Below are 22,080 nucleotides of genomic sequence, written 5' to 3' on the forward strand. Positions count from 1 at the left end.
GGTGATGGAATACTATTGTGCTAAAAGGAATAATAAACTGGAGGAGTTCCATGCAAATTGGAGAGACCTCCAGGAAGTGATGCAGAGCGAAAGGAGCAGAGCCAGAAGAACATTGTACACAGAGACTGATATTCTGTGGTAAAATCGAATGTAATGGACTTCTGTACCAGCAGCAATACAATGACACAAGACAGCTCTGAGGGATTTATGGTAAAGATGCTACCCACATTCAGAGGAAGGATTGCAGGAGAGGAAACATATAAGAAAAACAACTGCTTGAATGCATGGGATGAGGTGGACATGATTGGGGATGTGGACTTGAAACTACCACACCAATGCAACTAACAACAATATGGAAATGGGCCCTGAATAAGGACACATGTTATAACCAGTGGAAATATGCATCAGCCATGGGTGACGGGAGAGGGGGGGAGAGGGGGAGGGGAAAGTAGGGGTATGAAGCATGTAATCAGGTTAAAAATGAATATTAATAAATGTATATATAAAAAAAGAATGAGAGGACTCCAGGCTTAGCTTAAAATAAAAAGAAAGATTTATTAGTAAGATAGGATCAAGGGCCAGCAAGACAGCATGAGGGGAACAACCATGGGAAGCTGCTCCCTGAGCACCCCAGTTCTGGCCTTTTTTGTATTCTCTTCAGTAGTATGTATGTGATTCCTTGCACTCAGGCATTCAATGGGGATTGGGGTCTATCTGAGACCCTCAGGGCTTAGACTGTCCTAGTGTGTCCTGGAGGTGTATCTCTTTGTCTACCTCAACTCAGAGGAAGTCCAAGGATAAAGGTCTTTGCCTCAGGTGTCACAAGGGCAGGAAAGGGGGAAGGGAATTCCCTTGTTCACAGCCCTCCTGAATTAAGGGGTGCAGGGTCCCTGCCATCTCTGCACAATGCCCATGTCACTAAGACAGAAGGGAAGTGTTTAAAAAAAAGGGGGGCAGCTGGGTAGCTCAGTGGATTGAGAGTCAGGTCTAGAGACGGGAGGTCCTAGGTTCAAATCCTGCCTCCGACACTTCCCAGCTGTGTGACCCTGGGCAAGTCACTTGACCCCCATTGCCCACCCTTACCACTCTTCCACCTAGGAGCCAATACACAGAAGTTAAGGGTTTAAAAAACAAAACAAAACAAAAAAGCTGCTCTCATGGTCCCCTGGCAATCACAGCTAGAAAGCACCCATATGGACCTATATAACCTACATGGGCAACATTTGCACCTTACCCTTGAAAAGCCTACTGTTTCAGAGAAATCAGCACTTCTGTCCATCTCTTTTAACTATTTTGTGATACTGAAATTCAAACAATTCCATGGAGCAGCAACAGCAAGCCACACCTACCCATGCCCTGGTTTTATATCTACTACAAGCCTAACAAGTATTTTTTCAGAGCCTCTTATGGTCCAGGTGCAGGGAAAGTATAAAGAATGAAATAATCTCTGCTCAAAATGAGCAGCTAGGGTGGTCCCTTTGGAGAGTGTGCACAACTTGGAGTGGAGAAGAGCTGAGTTCAAATCTTGTCTGAGACACTTACTTGCTTTATAATTCTGAGCAAATCACTTAACCTTTCTATACCTCAATTCCCTCTTCTATGGAGTGGGGATCAGAACAGCATGTGGCAGCTCCCAGGGTTGTTGTGAGGTTCAAATGAGTTAACACATGTAAAGCACTTTACAAACCATAAAATGCTACATAAATGCTGGCTATAATAACAACATCAATTATTGTCATTAATGAGACATACAAGAAGTACATGTAAAATATATCAGACATAAATATAAAGGTAACGTGTATGTGTGTGCTGTCAGTACATTTTAAGCTATTATAGCTTAAAGACTTTTGATATTCCCTATATATGTATACACATACAAGTTTATGTTATATAAATGTCCATATATGATTTGGGGACATCTGACATATATGCATATTAGTTCATTTGTGTTATTTTATATTTGCATATATACATGCATTTATACATACACACGCCTATATATGACTTTAGGTATATACCTTGTGTGTAGATGTTATTTTCTCATGCATATGAACACATGTGCATACAAATGCAGTATGCTTATTGTGTTGTACATAGCACATACACACAAAAACACACTTGTGTTTATGCACATACTTAAATACACATATGTTGAATACAAACCTGTTTAGGAGGCATGTGTTGGGTGAAAGATGAAATAAAGGAATTAAATTAAAAAATTGGATATAAACTTATTGCCTCATTTGAACCTGGCCCTGCATGACTGGGAAACTAGACCACCTCTATCTGCTGCTTTGGAACCCTTAACTAGGGACCTAGATTATGCTGACCAGAAACACTGTCAAATCCAAAGATTAATGCAAGAAGTTTTCACACAATTGTACATCATATGTACATGTGTCTTATCTGAAAACTGGTCCCATATCAATCAATCCGTTTTTGTTTCCATGTTCCTTTGATTGTTTAGAGACATTTGGAAAGAGTGGAACAGCTCTTTTTCTGGATTCAGGGAACTGTACCTGTCTACTCTTCCCCTCCTAACTCGGAAAGTCCCTAATCTTTTCTCCAATGAGAGCAAAATCTGATCAGAAGAAATAAGCAAGAAATAGTCTTACATATTTTTTTGTCAAATGCTGCCTTCTGTAATAGAGGTAACAAGAGGGACAGGGTTATCAAGGTATTTGAATGTAACAAATACATAAATATTACATTTTTTAAAAAGAAAGAAAGCAGATTTTATCCTGATTGTTTTCTTTTAATTAATTGGTCCATTAGATTAATTGATTTTAATATATAAAAGTCTATCTTCTCTTGTATACAGGATCCAGCCCTAAGCTGAAGAACCTGGTCTCCATTTGGTGGGCAATTGGCATGTGTTCCTTAATAAACTGAAATGCTCTGGAGCTCTAACCTTTGTTTCTTTCCTTATTCATTTCATCTTTCACTGGCCACAGAGAGCTCACTAGTGGTCAGAGGATAAGGAAAGGCTTCTGAACTGCATCTTGGAGAGAGAGAGAGAGATTCTAGGAGGTGGAGGTGAGGAGAGATTTGTGTGAAATTAATACAAAATGTAACCCCTTAAGTACACATGAGCATTAAGCCAGGATGCCAGCCAGCAAGCCACAGGGTACCTGGAATCCTGACTTCTGGACATGGGAGTTCCCGAGTGGAAGGGGTGACTTGTCTGCCCAGACTGTCCAATCAGAGAGCCCCAGTAGTAGTGACATCGCCGGTCTTATAAAGAGAGGGGGTCCATACAACAGCATTGGCAGGGTACTGGATCTGGGGAAGCGAGGAAGAGGTTTTTTTGTTGTTGTTAGGATGACCCGACAATTTTTCTTCCTCTTTATCTCACTTTTATTAATAAATAATTCTAATTTAATATACAGTCTCCAAGAAAATTGCAATCATTATAAATTATATGTGTGACCCTGATATAGTAGATGGAGTTTCACGAGTGAGGAACAAAGAAGAGGGCAATTTGACCAGATTGAAGAGTATGAGCAGGGAAGCAATGTTCAAGGACCAGAAATAGGAGCATCTGATACAGGATCTTTTACCAATTGTGTATGGGCTGGTAGGAGAGCTGCTGCTGCTGCTGCTGCTGCTGGGAAAACCAGTGAGACTTAATCCATGGCTATGTAGGATTATAAGCCATGATCTGGGTTTATATCAGGCTAGATTTAGTGAAACAGTGTTATCTAAATCCAGACTGATAGGATTGATCCGTACAGGAAAAACCAAAGGAATGAAAAGTGTCTATTGTCCATACTCTGACATGCAATTAAGTGGTGAAACTGCAGAGTTTGATATACTGATAATAATCAGTATAATGATATGTGGATATATATTTGGGTGTGGGTGTGGGCATATAAACACTCACACAAGATAGTAAATGGACAATGAGAGGGACCCAAAATTAAACAGGAGAAGAAGAGCATAGATTGCTTTTGGGAAATTTAAGAGTTCTTTTGGTAACCCCTAACCCATTCTGGAGGCAGCTAGGCGGCTCAAGTGGAGAGAGTTCCAGGCTTGGAGTCAAGAAGACTCATTTTTCTGAATCATTTTCAAATCTGGTCTCAGACATATACTAGCTGTGTGACCCTAAGCAAGTCACCCTGTTTTCCTAGGTTTCTTTATCTGTAAAATGAACTGGAGAAGAAAATGGTAAACCACTCCAGTATCTCTGCCAGGAAAATTCCAAATATGTTCACAAAGAGTCACACATGACTGAAAAATGACTGAACAACAACCATTCCATTCTCTCTGAAACAAAGATCCATCTTTTTAATGCAAGTACTTTGGAGGTAAGAGGCAAAATGGGGCAGCTAGGTGGCACAGTGGATAGATCATTAGGTCTAGAGTCAGAAAGATCTGAGTTCAAATCCATTCTGTATGATCCTGGGCAAATCATTTAACTTTTTTTCTGTTTTGAAGATGAATTTTCTCATCTGTAAAATGGGGATAATAATAGCTTAGCTCCCAGAGCTGTTGTGATGATCAAATGAGATCATCAGAAAGCACTTAACGCAGTGCCTGGCTCATAGAAAGTACTAAATAAATGTTTATTATTAATATTATTAAACAGAAAACCGGGCTCTGAGTCAGGACTACAAAAATACATGAGTAAAGAAGATGAACTAGTTGCATGGTAAGAGTGAGGGATAGTGAATATATATTACAAGAATGTCCTGGGTGATTTCAAAAGAAAATGAGACAGGCCTTTAGGATGTTGAGTATATCCACGGGTATGCTGGTTGTTAAACATTTACCAGTATATTCCTTTGAAAATTTTATGGGAGGACTTGAACAAGGTTTACATAGTTTGGGCAGGTATGGATGGGTTATGATCTACATTACAGTATCATCCATGATCTGGAAAGTGGAGAGGACTCTCTCCTGCAAGGAAGACTCCGGGCTCAGATGGGCCTGAATTCAGTCCTCTTAGAAAAATGGCTTCAAGAGGAGGGATTCAGGTTTTTTCTCCCATTCTCTGGCTCATTATGACACCTCATCCCTGGGAGAAATCTCTTAAATAAAGTTTAAGTTAAATCCATATATATAGTCTCTTCAATAAAGATTAATAGATGTCCCTTTTAGAAAAGTTACTCCGTGTAGAAAGTAGTAGATATCAGGGACAGGACAATTATGTATTTTCTTCACCACAAAAAAGAATGATTAAAACTCAAAAGACTCAGAAGTACAAATTGACAAATACTTAAAATTTGACACAATAATCCATCTCAGAAGACTTAAAGTAGTCGATAAATACATACAGAAACTCCAATTATCCAGCACTTTTATTATATTTTCCTATAATCAAGAACTTCTGAATAACTAAAGATCTAGGTTTTCTGCCCAACTAGATCATGGTTTGGACTTTGGGATCCTAGGCATTTCCTTCTCCTAAAAGTGGTGCATTTCCAAGAGGTATCTTCAACTGTCAGTCAGCATCTGGACTCTGGAATTCTTGACCTCATGAGGTAGTCACCAATTTTAGAAACAGCCATTTCAGTATTGCTATTCAGTTGCCTGTGTTCAGGTCAAAAACACAGAGCAGAAGAGCCAGCAAGGGACTTGTGAGCCAGTCTTAGGCTCATCTGAGCCAGCACATGTATTAATTGTCATATTTGTGAAACTGCTTTAGCTATTTTAGAAGAGACAGAGAGGAGAGATATACTATCCCTGGTATGGGAAGTCCAGTGGAGAGTTTTTAGAATCCTTAAGCCACATATTCAGGAGAAAGGAAGAGAGGGACTGAGACTTCACTCTATTTATTTAATCCTCTGGAGTGGATAGCTCTGGCTCAGTCATCAGTTCTCTTTGTTACAATCTCCCTTTTCCCTTTTCCTGGGGAACCAGTGCAACAGCCAGGAACCTCTGGTTCCCATGTACTTTAGTCAGAATCATCAGAAGTGGCCTGAGAATATGGTCCTTCAGCTGGAAAAAGTTCTTCAGAACTAAGTAGGAGCCCATGTCTCTCTCTCCATAGAGCTAAAGTGTACATGCCCAACTCCATGAAAGAAGCTCTAGTCCATGAGATTAGGGGGTTGTACTGATTGACCCCCAATACAGTGGGAAGGAGTTCTTGCATAAATGAGAATATATATCCATTTGAAAATACATATTTATATAGATATCTTATCATAACGGGGGAGCACAGACCACTTTAGCATCATAGATCTTCTCTGACTATTGTCAATCCCCATGAAAAACTGGAAGTCAGGAGTTCTTGTGAGGTGGTGACAAAAAACTTTTTAATTGACTTCAGAGCCAAATGAATTGATACCTCAGGAGGTACACAACTGAAATTTAGTCTCACACAATACAACTGATCAAGGAAGCAACTCATACATTGATGGCAAAATGTCCTAAAACAAACTTAGTAGACTCTGTGAAAGGGGGGAAGGGTAAAAAGGACCCCCAGGATCAAGAGGTACCTCTGGGCCCCATATGTTCCCTATATGTGTGCCTCATACCTTTGTACTTTAAGTGTGAACTTACTCTTCCCAGAGACTGTGGGTGCAGAGAAGAAAATGCACTCCTGGTTTGAAGGATTTTTTAAACTTCTGTTCTTTCTATACATTCAGAATAAATGCCTCTTTGGAGAAGTTAATTGGTGTCACCTGGTTGAGTGGTATGGGGACCATACTAAATGGGAGCTTGTGATATATCATCTCAAAACACAACTCATCAAGGCAACTCTTAAAACCCTAAAATGAGCAAATCAGCTATCTTCTGGGGACCCAACTTGTCACTAGGAGTGAGAGTTGAGATGGTGAGCTCAGAGAGTATGTAATATTGTGTTTGGAGACCAAGGTTCAATGTAAATATAGCTGGATCTACATAATAATGAGCCACAGGAAATTGACCTTTTTAAGTTGGAATACAAGCCCCACTCTCTGAAGGGGAAACCAAACTGGAGCATACATAAAAAGAAATCACATTTATGTGGAATTTTTTAGGTTTGTAAAGGTTATTCTTCACAATAACCCTGCATACAATAGTATGCTGTGGACAAGAAAATGAAACCTAAGTGAATTGTCTAAAGTCACAAAGCTAGTAAATATGAGAGCCCAGATTTAAACCTATGACTCTTACTTCCAGATCCAGCACTTTTTCTACCACTCCATTGCTTCTTCTATTTAATAGGCTCCACACTTAGGGGGAAAAAAAACAAACAAAATATTTGGCAGATTTATGGACTAGACTGTGTAATTTTTAAAAATATTTTACATTTCCTCTATTTTTTTCTCCCTCATGTCTAGCACTGTTGGCAATTACTCAAAGGTGAGCTGAGTTATAACTTATAATCCCAATCCCTTGGAAAAATTTAATTCATCGCCTTTTCAAAAGATGAGGCTTTTTGATTTGGACTAAAAGCTGCAAATCTCCTCAGATGGCATCCTGTAAGGTGTAAGGGAACATTTTCCGAGAGCCCTGGAATGAATAGAAAGAAATGTTAAAGGCTTTGATACCATGGAAGCAGACAAAGCCCTTTGCTCCCTCTTTTGGAAATATTAAGAAAATTATTCTAGCCTTTGGACTATTTAAAAAGAGAAACCCTATCACTTTTTCTTTATCGATTCCAAAACAGTTTCCTGCTTCCCTCTCTCCAAATCAGAAAGAACTTCCTCCTTGAAGCAATTGGGCCAAGGACAAGAGCTAAGGGGCTCTTGTTAGAATCACTTGAAGAGATTAGAGACCCATCTAAAAACAGGGCCTCCTTTCCCCATCCCCTGAAGTTTAGGGTATTGATCAAAAAGAAGCTGTCTCTTGGTTATTTCAGGACATTTGTGACCAACTAAGGGAGAGAAACCTTGAGGGGAGTGGTCAAAGTGAGATTGAACTCTAAATGAGTACCCAAAAGATGGGAAGATTGAGTAAGCATTGTTTTATTAGCTGAAATAGAATGTTAATCCTAAATTATATGTCAAAGATTCATCATATTTTGAAAGTTTCCTCGTTTAAGATTCCTATTAATATTATTTTTCAAAATGTCTTACATTTGAAACATGTCTGAATTCACAGGGATTCTGCCAGTTTGGACATTTCTCACTCAAGCAGGATAATACTTGAATTTAGATTAATGTTATAGAGCACTAGACTTGGAGTTAGGAAGATTTGAGTTCAAATTTGGACTCAGTCACTTACTAACTATATGGGCAAATCACTTAACCTCCTTATCTCTAAAAGAAGGATAATTTTTTAAAATAACCATTTGCTTAGTACCTACTATGTACCAAGCATTATACTGAGCACTTTTACAAATATTATCTCATTTGATTATCACAACAACCTTGTGAGTTGGACACTATTATTATTCTCATTTTATAGATGAAGAAACTAATGCAGGCAAGGTTAAGCTCAGAATCACATATTTAGTAAATGTATGAGTCTGATTTGGAACTCAGATTTTCCTGACTCTAGGTCCAACTGCTACCAGCTAAAAGATTATGTCAAGATAAAATGATATTTATAAAAATGCTTTGTAAATCATAAAATACTACATAAATGCTAGCTATTATTATTATTTTTAAAATATTTTATTTTTTCAATTACATGTAATGACATTTTCCCACCTATATTTTCCAAAATTACAAGTTGAAAATTGTTTTCCTCCCTTTTTCTAGAGATGGTAAACAATATGATCTAGGTTGTACATGTATGATCATTCAAAACATATTTCCATATTAGTCACTGTTGTGAGAGAATACTTATTTAAAACCAAAATGCAAAAATAAAAACACAAATAAAATCAAGTGGAAAATTATATTCTTTGATCTGCATTCTGATTCTAACAGTTTTTTCTCTGGAGATTAATAGCATTCTTTGTTATAAGTCCTTCAGAATTGTCCTGGGTCATTGTATTGTTGAGAATAGCTAAGTCTTTCAGTCAATCATTGTACATGATATAATTTTTGTAAAATCCAAGATTTAAACATTTTTTTGAGAGAAATTTCAGGAAAAGAAGCTTCTCGAATCAAGAAAGTAAACTATTTGAAGAAAGTGCCATAAAGAAACCTACACTGCATCAGAAGATCCAGAATGAACTTTGGAATGTAATTGATTGAACCAAACGGGTTGAAACACATTTATTCTGAATGTAAACTCTTATGCCAAAGGGGATTGTCCCCTAATTAGCTTTTTGTCAATGCACCTAGCAAACATTAGTTTTGCTCTCTCTGTTCTATTTCCCTCTTATCTCCAACTATCCTAGTTTCCTCTTAGAAAATACAATATTGTATACACCTTTAGCTGGAAGATCTTTAGAGGTATAAACTAGTTATGTTAAATGATTCATTGGGGAGACTAGTCTCTCAAAGAATCACAGGGGGGATTATAAAGCTAGAATTAACTCTCCCCTTGTCTATTTTTAGCTAATCAAATCAAGAACTTAAAGTACCCCTACTTACCATTAAGTATGAGAGTTCACAAGTCACTTACTAGAGTAAGTGATAGCTCAAAAGACCACTGCCCACCCCCACCCTTGGGCAGTGCTAGGAAAATTGAAATACTGCCATTGGTTTCTGTGAAGAAGGAGGAGTGATAGGAAGGGGTATAAAAAGAGACCAACATGGTCTGGCATGCATTCCCTTCCTGGCTTCTGGAGAGATTGGTTCTGGAGATTCATTCCCTTCCTTGCATTTGGAAAGATTTGTTCTGGAAATTCCTTTCCTGGTTTGAAGGAGACCTTTTTCCTGGATCCTGTGTTGGCTTGCTGGGTGAGTGACTAAGATTCCTGCCTTGGCTTTGGAGGAAGCTTCATTGGTGGAAGCCTGGCTGAAGATACCACCAGGACTTCTGACTGAGGATTTCTGGGAAATCCACATGGAGACAGAGTCTTGGGGAAGCCCTGCCTGAACTAAGCCTGGCTTCTCAGGAGAAGGGCTGGTAGGCTTATTAGAATCTGTCTCTTTATCTACATTTTCTCACTTTCACTCATTCTACCTCTGTGTAAATAAAGTTGCTAAAAGTCATTTTGACTTAAGCTATAATATTTTTAAATCAGCGACCACAATATTACTTTAGAATTCTCATATTTTGCATAAAATCTAAATTTAAATTCTTACAATGCTATTGCCATTACTGTGTACAAAGTTCTTCTGGTGGTTCTGCTTACTTCACTCTGTATCAGTTCATAGAAGTCTTCCCAATTTCTTCTAAATTCATCCTGCTCATCATTTCTTAGAGTATAATAATATTCCATCACAATCATATGTGTAATTAACAGGAGGGAAACAGGGGCCTTAAACTGGTAATAAGGCTAGCCAGAGGATGGTGCTGGTTGAAAGGATGGAGTGAGCAAACCTCGGTTGGGCTTGTAACTTGTTTATGAATGTATAAGGATCCAACCCTGGGAACTGAGTGCCCAGTGAAACCTCACTGCTTGCCACTAGGCTCCTTTAAGACATCAGGTAGCTGGCCCTCCCTGCTGAGGAAATGGGCTCCTATTGGTTAATGGCAGGCTGGCAGGAAGTGGATGTAGAACTTCCTGTCCCTCAGCAATGGAGTTTGTTCCAGCCCAAACTGCTCAGAATCCCTTCCTCTTGCCTGTCCTCCTTAGCCTTTGATGTAGGGAAATAACCACAGGATTCACTGGTTAAGGCTATGGGGTTTATTGATAACTGGGTAGAGAACAAGGCAATGGTAAGAGGGCTAGGAAATACTAAGATCTATTGTTGAAGATAATCTGACTGAAGCCAGTAGAAATCCTTGGAAGTAGAAATCCTTCTAAACTCTAAGAGTGAAGCGGTCTCTGATTAGGAAATAAAGTTGATCTTTGGGCTAATATTGTCGGTGATGATAATAATAATATTATTTATTTATTTATTTATAATAATAATATTATATATTATTATTATTGCTCTAGAACAGGTTTCGGCAACGTATGGCTCTCGAGCCATATCTGGCTCTTTTGAGGGCCAGATATGGCTCTTTCTGCAAGAGCCATAAAGTCAATTTTTTTTCAGGCGCTGTTACAGAAGCGCGCACTGTGAGCACTGTACGGCTCTCACAAAATTACATTTTAAAAAATGTGGCGTTTATGGCTCTCATGGCCAAAAAGGTTGCTGACCCCTGCTCTAGAAGATTGGGTCTTAAAATCCTACCTGTTCTAGTCCTACCCACGATCCGATCCACACTCCCACCAGGGGTAAGTGAGTGGTCAGGGCAAAGTCAGGTCATAAAAGAACCCAGCCCTGGGTTTCCAGGGCTTTTTATATTCTTGGTCCACTGGCAGTTGAAATTTGCCCAGTGACTCATGCCACCTTCAATATTCCATCCAGGGCAACTGACAGGTTTGCCCTAAGTCAACATGGCAAGGTTAAAATCCTGTATTACATATGCCACAATTTATTCATTCCCTAATTGATAGGCATCCCCTCAATTTTCAATTTTTTGTCACCAAAGAGCTAACTATTAGTATTGATAAAATTTATTTCTAACAGATTTGTATCTAAAACTCGAAATCCTCAGAATTCTGGGTAATTTTTAAAATTCACTTTCAAATCTAGCCTGGAAGTTTCATTAAAATCAATTTGTCTTTTTCTTGATTCCTTCTTCTAGCAGTCTAACCAAGGAGAACATGCACTAGATAAAAACAACTAATAAGGTAGCACCTGGCTTTTCTAAAGTTAGGAAGAAAGGAAAGGAGGTAAACACCAAGCTTATGGTTTACATTGCTACCAATGAGGCAGCAAAACAGATTGGTATCAGGAATAACTAGAAAAAGTCATCAGCAAGAAATGAAGATAAATCAGAATGCACTGTTTCACTCACCTACACATTGTAGTGACTGATTGTTGTCTAGAGAGAAACATCAGTAGAGGAAAAATTAACTTGGACAACTTTTATAAATCAAAGAATTACATAGAATTCTAAACCTGAAGAAGATTTAGAGGACAGGACACCTGGAAAGGAATCCTGCCTCCCTCTGTGACCTCTGATCATCATGGTCCTCCACACCCCTGACACTAACCTGCCTTAGGCAAAAGGTACTGTCAAAACTCCAGCTCTCACTGCCCTTGTCAGATTCATTTACCATAAAATCTCTGATGCACTCTGTGCCTCAGATCTAGGAGCATTTGGTCACATACAAACCTCCCACAGAAAAAACATATAGCACTGGGGCTCACATATACACAGATATAAAGAGAAAGATACCCATGAACAGCTGAACTTAGCAGAGATGCTATTCTGTGGTAACAAGCTCTTGTCTGTCTTTTCCTCTTCCAACACAGTGGTTATTGCTGAAGCAAAATCATCAGGGCTGGTCTCAAATAATACAAATAAAATCTTGCTTCTCCCTGGCTTTATGTGCTAGATATGGGTTAACACAGCATGGGAGGGAGGGTGGTACATGACAAATGGCTATTGATTATAGCTACTGCCTTGCTGCCCCCCACAACTCAAATGCCCTGGCTTCCCTTATTGCACTAAATGGGTGTTAGTACAGCAAAGGAAGCCAGAGCAGTTGAGGAAAATGAAGATCAGGGGTGAAATAACCTGCCCAAAGTCACATAGCTATTTCGTGCAAAACAAGGACTAGAGTTTCGATTTCTGTCTGTCTAATCAGTTCTGAGTTGCAGAGGAAATGAAAATGATAGGGGAAAGAAAGCTTTCCAAATACTTCTCCCCAAAAGGCTCTGAGCTGTGATCTTTGCTGGGGACAGATTTTGTTTTGTTACAGACATTTTTCTGCCTCTAATTAGCCTGCCATCTTGTATTTAGGATGGGACATTGGAACAATACAGTAGAAATTCTTGGATGGGTTTGGTAGAGATCATCACAAAATTAAAAATAGCCACTGCACTTTTGCCTCATTGTTCACCTATTTAGGTTTGGTCTAATAATAATTACACTTTACTTTTATCCATTACTTTTAGCATTTTAAAGCAGTTTCAAGTCCATTTTGAAGCCCTCTGCTTTCTTCTAAAGACCATTAAGCCTCATCTGCCTCTTATACCCTGATCAATACAAATGATTCAAGAAAAAAAACAATAAGTTCAAGGTGCCCACAATGATGAAAACTGCTGTGAATTGCCTCCTCTTTGGGTCAATGATTTCAGCAAAAAATATTAGAAAAGCATTAACTACATTGACACCCTTAGTCAGCAATACTTGACTTACCTGGTTGATACATTAGAAGATGTGACTTCATAATTTCTTATTATACTTCATAGTAGTAAGAGACTTGTTTTTGTTTAAATCAGACTTCATCCTTTTCTTATCACCTTTCTCTGTACCCCCGATTCTCAGTTTCTTTATATTTTCTTTCTTTTTTTTTTTAAACTCTTACTGTCTGTTTTAGAATCAATACCAGCTATCAGTTCCAAGGCTGAAGACCGGCAAGTGCTAGGCAATTAGGGTTAGGTAGCTAGGATATTTCTAAGGTCACATTTGAACCCAGGACTTCCCACCTCTAAAGCCTAGCTCACAATCCACTGAGCCACCTACCTGCCTCCAGTTTCCTTATATTTTCAGGGGGAAAGTTAGACCCAGTAATCTCTAAAATCCCTTCCAACAAAATTCTGACTGACTTATGAGAAAGAACACTATTCACATCCAGAGAAATAACTGTGGAAGTAGAAACACAGAAGAAAAACAACTGCTAGATCACATGGTTTGATGGGGATATGATTGGGGACGTTTACTCTAAGCAATCACCCTAATGCAAATATTAATAATATGGAAATAGGTCTTAATCAATGACATGTGTAAAACCCAGTGGAATTGCTCATTGGCTATGGGAGGGAGGTGAGAGGAGGGGAGGGAAAGAACATGAATCATGTAACCATGGAAAAATATTCTTAATTAATTAATTAATTAAAGATTTTAAAAAATGTTCCCTTCCAACCCTAAAATTTCTGTAATTCCACAATTCTTGATAACTTTCTTCCTTTGCCAAAAGGGATTACTAGACTGCAAGCTTCCAGAGGTGCAAAGTCCCTGTCTCATTCATCTTTATGTTGTATAAAGCAAAATGCCTTGCATCTAGTAGAGGCTCCATAGAAATTGAGCAAAAAGTGAGTCCTGTAAGCTTGCTCTAACTGATAAAGGGCCTTGAGCTTCCTGTAGATAAAAATGGCCCAACAAATGAAAGATATTAGCATTTCTATATGTCACACTGGGTAATTTTACTATTTTTAGCTAAACCTGGCACCTTTTATAAGAAAAGATGGAGTTAGCAATTAGGCACTTAGTGAGATAATTAATGGATTCTATATCTAGCCTTGAGAAACTGACACAGGGGCTAGGTACTGTGCTCATTTCCTAGACCCAGGCATACAGTTGGGACTAGATTTAGTCTTGGGAATCTAGCTCATGATAATAAAAGAGCTAGACAACTTATTCTCATACTTTTTAGCACACCTTGGGCCCAAAGGATGATTTTTCTTATAGTTTAGGTTATGAAAAGAGTTTTCTATTCCACCCCCATTAAAAAACAGGGCATAATAATATGTCTAGCATACACTATAAATCAGGCACAAAAAATGTAATTTATTCCTACATACATAAGGAATGTCAAACATAAAAAACTAATAGTACGCTTTATTAGAATAACTATAACGAGATTCAATAACTTATAACTACTATTATAATCTACTTTAAGGCCGATACTTAAATCCTAGCAGAACATAAAACAGTTTGCAGAACTGATAACTAGCTATTTTATATTTCATCTTGGTTCCACACTATACAAAAAACTCCTGTTAATAAAACAGCCAGACTTAAGACAATCATTATTGCCAGGGCTCATCCTCTACTTAAGCAATGGAGTAGTTGTCAGTTTCCTCTCTGGCCATCATTTAGCTATGACTTGATGGGACCCAGAATCCTACAATTCATAGGACTGCCTCCAGGCCTGAACAATCCATCCTGGGATAGTTTCTCATTCTTCACCTTTAATCAGGAAAAAACAAATACAAAAAGGGGTAGTTTAAATCCAGACTCAGACTTGCCTGGGTAGGACATATGATCTAGACACCATATGCTTACTGCCACACAGAGACCCTGTTTGTATACATTAGATATTATTACTTTCTGAGATGCACATTTTATTTACTGAAAGAGGCAGAAAAAGGTCATTCATGTGTGAAAAACGGAGAAAAACTGCTTGAGAAGAAACCCAGCCCATCTGAAGATTTGAAAGAAAGTATTTCCTTCAATAGCAGTACTTATAGGATCTAAGTAAAAGCAGTTCAGAGATAAAAATACTCATTAATGTTAGAGATAGCTATAATGCATTGTTTCTTAGCAACTAATTTAAGTGTAATTGTTTTCAGGACTTTAAGACTATTTCTAGGAAACTCTGAATCAAAGAATTGTTTGTTTGGGGCAATGGCATATGGATTATTTGTGTCACAGCCTAGAATTTATCAAATTTGGTCAAATTATTGGTCAAATGGCATGTATTCCTATATGGAAAGATGATATCTGTAACTCTTTAAAAATGATATTTTCATAGTGTCTAGAAGTATACACAGAGGGTGCAGTGATAAGCTATTTAGGATGATATGTCATAGTTTAGTCTTTGGCCTCACCATCAGCTTGGCTAATATAACCTTAGGACTTTTAGTCCTTTCCATTGACTCTGCAGTTGAATTCTTTTATGTCTTTTGTCTTTCTCAATTAGAGTGTGAACTCCTTGAGAACAAGTATTCTCTGGACTTTTCTATTATATCTCTAGCGGTTAGCGTAATATTTGGCACCCAATAAATGTTTAAAATTTTTTTCATGCATTTGTTTATATCTGACAGAGATGTGAGTTTGAGATTTTTCAACCTAGAAATGAACCACTACTCATGAAAGGCCCTAATTTTAGACTTTAGATACTAGATCAGGGGTTAGTGATCAATGAAGCTATGTGAAGGAGAGAGATCAGAAAAGCATATAAGAGAAGCTACTTATATAAGCGAACACATCAGAAGTCAGATGATAGAACACAGAAGCCATCAAAACTAAGAGGCTGATAGAAACTGACACCAGCTCAGCTATTGATGTAGAAAGATGATTTGATTGGAGAAAAGTTCTGCTGTTTGAAAGAACCGATTGGAGGAAAAGAAAATCCTTTGCTGTGGGTACAGAGTGCCATTTTCAGTTTGAGAAAGGAGAAACCCCTCAAAGTTTGCCTATATTGCCCTTTACAATTCCTCTGTGGCTCTAAAGGGGAAAACTTCTCAACATCTATAGAAAAGCAAGACCTGAACAGCTCTACAGATCCTAGAATAGAAGGGAAATGATTTTCACTGAAAGATTGTTATTCTCTCTCAGTGCCTAGCAAAGGGAACCAACCTGGGAAGCTCTGTAGATCTGAAAGCTACTACGATCAGCTAAAATCACTTAATCCTGCTCTAGGGGCCCAAGAACAGCAGAAAAATCTTTTTGGTCCATTGAGAGAGCATCAGTGCTTAAACAAAAAGTAGATGATGCATAGTACATACTTTTTCCCTGGGCACAAGCGTTGAGAGGCAGAAGAGGAAACGAAGAAGAAGGGAAAGAGAGCAAGGAAGGAAGGAAAGAGAATAAAGAGAGGAAGAGAAGGGAAGAGAGAATGAAGGGAAGGGGAAGGAAAAAGAGACAAAGACAGAGAGAGAAGAGACAGAGAAAGATTGAGAGAAGCAGTTGTTAACACATCCTTTAATCTAGTACATGTAGGAAAAATACCATCTCTATATATGCTAGAATCAGTACCATATTAGTGTCATAAAAGGAATTTGGTAAGACTCCTTCTTTGTTTGTGTCAAATAATTTGTATAGTATTGGGATTAATTGTTCTTTGAATGTTTGATAGAATTCACTTGTGAATCCATTATGCCCTGGAAATTTTTTCTTAGGGAGTTCTTTGATGGCTTCTTCAATTTCTTTTTTCTGATATTGGATTATTTAAGTATTCTATTTCTTCTGCTGTTAATCTAGGTAATTTATATTCTTGTAAATATTCATCCATATCACCTAGATCACTATATTTGTTGCCATATAATTGGGCAAAATAGTTTTTAATGATTGCCTTAATTTCCTCTTCATTAGAGGTGAGGCCTCCTTTTTCATCCTTGATACTGTTAATTTGTTTTTCTTCTTTCCTTTTTTTTATTAGATTTATCAGTACTTTGTCTATTTTATACATTTTTCAACATACCAGTTTCTAGTCTTATTTATTAACTCAATAGTTCTTTTACTTTTGATTTTATTAATTTCTCTTTTTAGTATTTCAAATTTAGTTTTCATCTGGGGATTTTTAATTTGTTCACTTTCTAGTTTTTTAAGTTGCATGTGAATTGATCCAACCATTCTGGATGGCAATTTGGAACTATGCCCAAAGAGCGCTAAAAGATTGCCTGCCCTTTGATCCAGCCATACCATTGCTGGGTTTGTACCCCAAAGAGATCATAGGGAAAAAGACTTGTACAAAAATATTTATAGCCGCACTCTTCGTGGTGGCAAAAAACTGGAAAATGAGTGTATGCCCATCAATTGGGGAATGGCTGAACAAATTGTAGTATATGCTGGTGATGGAATACTATTGTGCTCAAAGGAATAAGGAACTGGAGGAATTCCATGTGAACTGGAATGACCTCCAGGAATTGATGCAGAGTGAAAGAAGCAGAACCAGGAGAACATTGTACACAGAGACTGATACACCATGGTAAAATTGAATGTAATGGACTTCTCGACTAGCAGCAATGCAATGACCCAGGACAACTCTGAGGGATTTATGGAAAAGAATGCTACCCATACTCAGAGGAAGAACTACAGGAGTGGAAAAACAGAAGAAAAACAACTGCTTGAATACATGGGTTGATGTGGACATGATTTGGGAAGTAAACTTTAAATGACCACCCTAGTACATGTATCAATAATATGGAAATAGGTCTTGATCAATGACACATTAAGAAACCAGTGGAAATGTGTGTTGGCTATGGGGGGGTGGGGTGGAGGGAGAGTAAGAACATGAATCATGTAACCATGGCAAATTTCCAAAAAATAAAATTAAAAAAAATTTTAATAATAAATAAATATGTTCAAGATGCTCCTTCCTTTTCGGAGTTACCAAAATGGTGATTAGCATAGTAAGGTATTATCTGCTCCCTCTGACATCAGATCTACATATTTGCATTTTTAAGTATAGATATTGGGGGAGAGGGGATGAGAATATAAGTGAAACATTCCCCAATACACTCAAGATGGGCTAATAAGAGGGATGTGCAGCAGTGGTATCCTTCCCTAACACTTTAATCAGATTATAATGTAATTGGGAAAGTTTAACAAAATAAATAAAAATACAATACAACATAGATAATGTTAACTTATGATTTTCTAAATCAATATGGGGAAAAATCTATTTTTATTTGAATTTGACACTGATGATCTCAGGTGCTATATGGCCTATCTAAACTTAAATACACTTGGTATACAAGAAAGTTATTATTGAGAAAAGAGAAGAGATACCTTTTGAGGGGTTTTAGAGTAGAAAACAAAAAAGCAAGACTTAATTAACATTTACAAGTTAAATGCCAGTTATCTGGAAAGTACCTGAAACAAGACCTTGGATAGTTCTCTCAAGTGAGAAATTCAAGACCTACTAGAAGAACTTATAGTTGTTGTTTTTTTTCTAGAATTCTACATGTGAACTATTAGTTAAGATTACACAGGTAGGGGGCAGCTAGGTGGTCAGTGGATTGAGAATCAGGCCCAGAGATGGGAGGTCCTGGGTTCAAATCTATTCAGACACTTCCTAGCTGTGTGATGCTAGGCAAGTCACTAAACCCCCATTGCCTAACCCTTACCAGTCTTATGCCTTGGAACCAATACCAAAACAGAAGGTAAGGGTTTAATAAAAAATAAAAATAAAATAAAAATAAAAGACTCCATAGGTAATAGGAAATAAACTTCTTATACAAAAGGGGATAAAAGTCTTACTTTTATTTATTCTATAACAAACAATATTAATTCATTTACATTCCTCCAGAGTAAAGAAAGACAGCTAGCATTTGTGGTTACAAAATTCTAAGAAGCAAAAATCATATCTTTGTACATATAATAAAAGATATAGCAATGTAGAAAATAGGCCTTAAAGCATCGAAGAAGTTAGAGTTTTGTCCACTCTGCTACAAAAAGTCAGGGAACCTAAAATAGTCACTCCTTTCCTCTAAAAGATGATTTAATATCCTAAAGTAAATGCTTCTTATAAGAAGAATTTCTAACTTACAGGAAACTGTTAACAATCTGGAAATCCCAGATCCAGGCATTAGTGGAAAGGAAAGCCTTAGTCTTTAGATAAGTTTTACTATCCTGAGGGGAGTAATATAGGTAATTTAGTTGATAAGGAATGAATGCCATACATAAATCTAAATTCATATTAGGAAGAACATTGGATTTCTTATCAGAGGACCTTGATCCTAATCTTGGCTTTTCTGCTCACCTGTGTGACCTTGGACTAATTACTGCACCTCTGGGCTTCAATGTCCTCCTCCATAAAACGGGAAGGCTGTAATATACCAGAAGTCCCCAAAGTCCCTTTCAACTCTAAATCTATAAGGTGGTCCAAATTGTTTCTCATTGCTAGCCTTTCCTTGTAGAGAGGTGAAAACTTTCTTCAATACTTTCCATAACATCTGTTCTCTGTACTGCTATACTCCTATCTTATTATGTACATAGAGTGATGGTTTTGCTTTTTAAAAATTTGTATCCTCAAGTATTTTCCATCCTGCCTGATGTGAAAACAGACACAAATTCAGAATTCTGCAGTGACTGAAGAGTCCTGCCTACATCTGCTACTGACTGCAAAGCGGCAAGATCACTCACAGCAGAGGTTACTTAACCTTTATTGGCTTACCTATCTCAAATTGAGAAAAGAACTTTGTAAAGTGAAAGGTGCTATTATGAACATGAGCTGTCATTGTTGTTAGAACAATGTAATGTGGTGAGCCAATCACTACCCTATTGAGCTAGGCAAGCATTATGGCCCCACATGGAATGGGCAGGTACTTTGGTCCTTAGCTAAAGGAACATGTAGAATACAGAATCTTGGATAATTCTCTAGGGCCACCTGACTGTAAGGAGTCACAGGATTGATTGGCACCTGAGCCAGAAATCTCCCATTTAGTAGGATTTCAAGGAACTTTCTTTTGCTCTCCTTTGGATGTATTACTTGGGATTCTGCCAGCTCTGCCCCATATTTCCAGTGGGTTAGGAACAGTAGGGAAAAGGAATTTTGTACCCTCTTTGTTTCCTTCCCAGAAGCAATGGTGGTTATGAGACCAATAACTTGCCTAAGAGAACTCAAAACTATCTTTCAAGTCTACCTCTTTTGTTTTGTGTTTCTTTCCCTGAGCTCAGGACAGAGATGGTCTTTCCAGCCTTAGTAGTTTCCTTGCAAGTCTGAGCAATTTAGAGTCTCCAAATCTGCTGGCAAGGATATTGTAGCCAAAAGGACTAAGAAAATCCATGTCCTGGCTTGCCAGGGGATCCAATCTTCTGAATTACCCAGACAATTTCAGGTTAGGGGGAAAAAGTAAAATAACTACTTAACAGACTCACCAAATGCCTTATATTTCAGGGAAATTATAATCATTGTGGCCAGTTATTGTTTCATATTTTAAATATTTGTTCAGAGGGATCATATTCATTCCTTTTAGGATCTCCCTACTAAATGAGGGACTCATCTCTAACTCAGAGATTTTCCCTCAAACTATGAGGTGGGGGGCAATGAGCTAGCAAGAATAAGAAAAACCTGGTCTCTTCTTTTTTAAGAGATTGAGCTCCCCTGGGCCCTGAAAGCAATCTGCTGTTTTATTATCAGACATAAGTCAAATGTCAAATAGCCCCATGTGAGAAGGGAAAGTGCCCTTTGGGCTTCAGAGAATAATATTAATAATTGTAATTAATAGGTGGGACAAGGGTCCATTATGCTGATAATAAGGTTAGCAGGAGGATGGAGCTGGTTGTAAGGATGGAATGAGCTGTACCTGGGCTGGACTTGAAACTTGTTTATAAATGTAACAAGAACCCAACCCAGGTAACTGAGTGTCCAGAGAAACTTCACTGCTTGCCACCAAGCTCCTTTAAGATATTAGGTAACCTGCCCCTTCCCTGCTGAGTAAGCAGCTTCCTATTGGTAAATCAAAGGTTGACAGGAAGTGGATGTTGAACTTCCTGACCTTCAGCAATGGAGTTTGTTCCAGCCCAAACTGCTCAGAACCCTTCCTGTTGCCAGTTCTCCTTGGCCTTAGATGGTAGGTGATCTGAAGGTGAAAGATTATCTGACTAAAGGTTGCTATGGATCCTATGTGGATGGTCTTCTGTTGACCCAGGGCAGGCAGCCCTGGGTCAGAGTAATGAGGTCTCTGGTTGATAAATAAATTTGTTCTTGGACTAAATTTTTCCAGTGATGATAATAATATTATTATTTTCTAAACCCTTACCTTTTGTCTTGGGTCAATACTGTGTATTGGCTCCAAAGCAGAAGAGTGGTAAGGGCTAAGAAAGGGGGTCAAGTGACTTGCCCAGGATCACACAGCTAGGAAGTATCTGAGGTCACATTTGAACCCAGGACCTCCTGTCTCTAGGCCTGGCTCTCAATCCACTGAGCTACCCAGCTGCCCCTGATAATATTATTGAGTTGCTCTGGAAGATAGGTCTTAAATCCTACTCTATTCTAGGCCAAGCTACCCACGTTCTCATTCCCATCACCCAGGGCCCAAGGTGGGGTAAGGGGTAAGTGAGTGGTCAGGGCATAGTCAGGTAAGAACAGAACCCAGCCCTGGGTCTTCAGGGCTTTATATACTCTTGGCCCAACTGGCAGTTGGTGCTTTGCCCTATGTCTCATGCCACCATCAACATTCCAATCAGGGCAACTGACAGGTTGCCCCAGGCCAATATTGCACAGCTATTCATCCTATATTACATAACTGATAATAAAAATGAGGAGAACAATTATGTGGGATGTTGAGCCTACATTAAGGCTGTACAACAGGTTGCTACAATCAATATCTCCTCTTTCCTTCATCTAATAATTGGCTTTTTGAAGGGAAGGGGTTCCATATAAGTGATTCATTTGTCTAAGGAGGTGCCAGTAAA

This window comes from Gracilinanus agilis, chromosome 2, assembly GCF_016433145.1.
Source record: "Gracilinanus agilis isolate LMUSP501 chromosome 2, AgileGrace, whole genome shotgun sequence".
NCBI lineage: Eukaryota > Metazoa > Chordata > Mammalia > Didelphimorphia > Didelphidae > Gracilinanus > Gracilinanus agilis.